The following is a 2,680-nucleotide window of genomic DNA, read 5'->3' as shown; positions in this document are numbered from 1 at the left end:
GACATTTATCTGATAATTAATAAGCTGGTTGGAATGTCCCCACAGTTACCTTTTCGTTTTAAAGTTGAATTTCGGATCATCATATGATGTTTGAAACCATATTCAATATTCAAATCCAATGGTCTTCGATCTCCCAAGATTGTGGTTGTGGGCCTTGAACCTGTACTTAATCAACGACTGATTTTTCATCCCTTGTGCATCCCATGGGATCAGCTAACAACCTAAATAAAAACGACGTCTCGAGAAAGTTTTAAAAGAGATAGGTTAAATTGAAAGTTTAGCCTCTAAAACTTCGTTCGTTTGATAATCAATAGGTCATCAAACATTCAATTCATGCCTAATACATTTATAAATTTCTATATATTCTTCAACTTTCAACTTTTTATATACTAGATCCTATACTCATTTGGGATTTTTGAAAATTCACAAACTATGTTGTATGCAAAAGTTTGAAAGTTTGTTATCTTATTGGACGCAAAATTCAATCTTACGTTTAATAGGTTACGTCGTTTTAAAAACTCTTGAATTTGTGGCCTAATAGACAATACATTCCCATAGAAAAATATATAAAGAGACAGAGCTATGCAAGAGCGTTCTTCCATTAAAAAAAAAAAAAAAAAGTCTTCTTCCAAAGATCAAAGCAGAACACAATGAGAATCCACACTTAGTTGAGCTTGTCTTTGGTAGGGTTTTATCCCTAGGATCCGTACTAATCATTCAACAAGAGATTTAGTGTTCTTGGTTCTTTTCACTCTCTAGTAACCTAAAAAAAAAAGAAAAAGAAAAAGAAAAAGTAGAGGTATTCCAGATTTTAGCTAATGTTAGTCTTTGTTTCTTCATTTCTTTTATTACATCTTTTTTTCCTGATCATGTAGTTTTTGTCTAACATTACAGCTACAAGAATTTTGGGTTTTTTCGACGAAAAACTGTCGTGAGAAGTCCAAAAATTTTCAGGAAATGTTCTTTCAACAGTTTTTTAACCATTGACATATTCGCCGAGATAGCCTCGAAGGGAAAGCTTTCTCCCGACCAAAAAAAAAAAATATTTTCATCAAGAAACAAAGATTCGAGATAAAACAATGATGGAGGATTTCTGTCGATGCCAAATGAAACCATCGGCATAAAGTATTTCTCCCAATGCTTAGAATGATTCTTAACTGTCAGGAGAAGGTCTTTCTGCCGATAGTTCCTTTTAGTGTTGGCAGAAGTTTACTTCTTCAGACACCAAATAGACGTTTTTACCGTCAGAAAAGATTACTTTTCCTGACAATGCCCTATTTTAGGGTCGCGAAAAGTGTTTTTCTGTCGACGGCTACCTATTCTCGCACCGGGAAAAAAAATTAAGAAATTCATAGTTTTGCCAACTGCTACATTTTTTTGGCGCTGGGAATATATATTTTTACCTTATTTATTAATTTTTTTTTTTTTGAAAATATAAACATGTTAGAATCTTACAAATCTAAAATAATCTAAAAAATGATCAAATTAATTAGTTCTATAGAACATTAAATAATATCCACAAAACATGTTTCAGTCTTACAAATTATGTCAAATAAACAACCACTAGTAATAATCATCTTAAACATTACATAATATCCACAATTCTTAACCCTCATAAACAACATTACATAATATCCACAAACCACAAACTACCTATAAAATAGAAATCTACAACCAACTTAGCTTGTCTAGAGATGCATCTTCAACATAAATCCCGAGATATCTACAAAATACAAATGTAAATAGTTTCAATCCTCAATATGCCATATGTGAGAGTTTCTAAACCTAACTTAGATGACCAAACAGAATGTAAACAATCAGCAGAAATAAATCGAAAACAGTAAAGAACACCAAGATATATAGTGGTTCGACCAGTTTGGTCTACATCCACTTTGAGAACCAACTTGAATTAATTTATTAATGAACAATAAAGGAATTTTACAAATTACAGATAATCAACGAAAACACCAATCTATAATTTTAGTATCAATTGATACCGAGAGGGATCCGCACACAACGTCGCCTCTGAAAACTGAGAGCAACCCACTACAAAACAGCCCAAAACAGTGTGTTACCCGCCTCTGACTGGCAAACCACGCGCAGACCCGCACGTATCTCTCATTGACAAGGGTCTTGAACCAACTGTTGTCGGACGCAACCACCATGGCGAACCGCCGCCTCTACGGATGCAAGCCCACGCCGCTGCTCAGATTGGCGAAGTCTGACCAAACTCCAACTGACGCTGATGGAAACCAGCGCCCATGCTCATGCCGCGGACTGTCCTGTTTTTCTTCTTCAGCGGCTTCAACACCCAGGCGAATTCCCTTCTTCTTTTCAATTATGGCTGCCTACTTCTTCAGCACAGGCGGCTTATTTTTTTCCCTTAGCAAAAAGTCACGCAAACATGTGCCCTAAGTGGACAAGAAAAGAGATATTACAAAAGTGCCACTGCTCATTATTTACAAGAATACCATTGGGCCTTTAATTTTTCCAAAAACCCAATAAAACCTAGTTAAAAACCTTGTTATTTTCTACAAATCTCCTTCATAACAAGAATATTTAAGTGCCAAGCTAATGCTCCAATCTTCCTATCATCCAGATTTAATATTCAGCCCATCTAATAGGTATTTGTACTTATGGGCTGGAAGAACCTTGGTTTGACAAATTCTAACTGTATGAA

At 35.0% G+C, this 2,680-nt stretch overlaps 1 long non-coding RNA gene across 1 annotated transcript; it reads right to left on the bottom strand.

Annotated features, from left to right (window-relative positions):
- Positions 1-1,477: 1,477 nt before the first annotated feature.
- On the bottom strand, positions 1,478-2,400 carry LOC150035119 (uncharacterized). The gene is made up of 2 exons (XR_016530746.1): positions 1,998-2,400; positions 1,478-1,723 (listed from the first exon to the last, which is right to left on the bottom strand). It is a non-coding gene; the product is annotated as an uncharacterized LOC150035119 (long non-coding RNA).
- Positions 2,401-2,680: the final 280 nt, after the last annotated feature.

This window comes from Benincasa hispida, chromosome 7, assembly GCF_027475165.1.
Source record: "Benincasa hispida cultivar pf3 chromosome 7, pf3_genome.v1.1, whole genome shotgun sequence".
Classification (NCBI taxonomy): Eukaryota; Viridiplantae; Streptophyta; class Magnoliopsida; order Cucurbitales; family Cucurbitaceae; genus Benincasa; species Benincasa hispida.
This window is presented reverse-complemented; position numbering and strand designations above follow the sequence as displayed.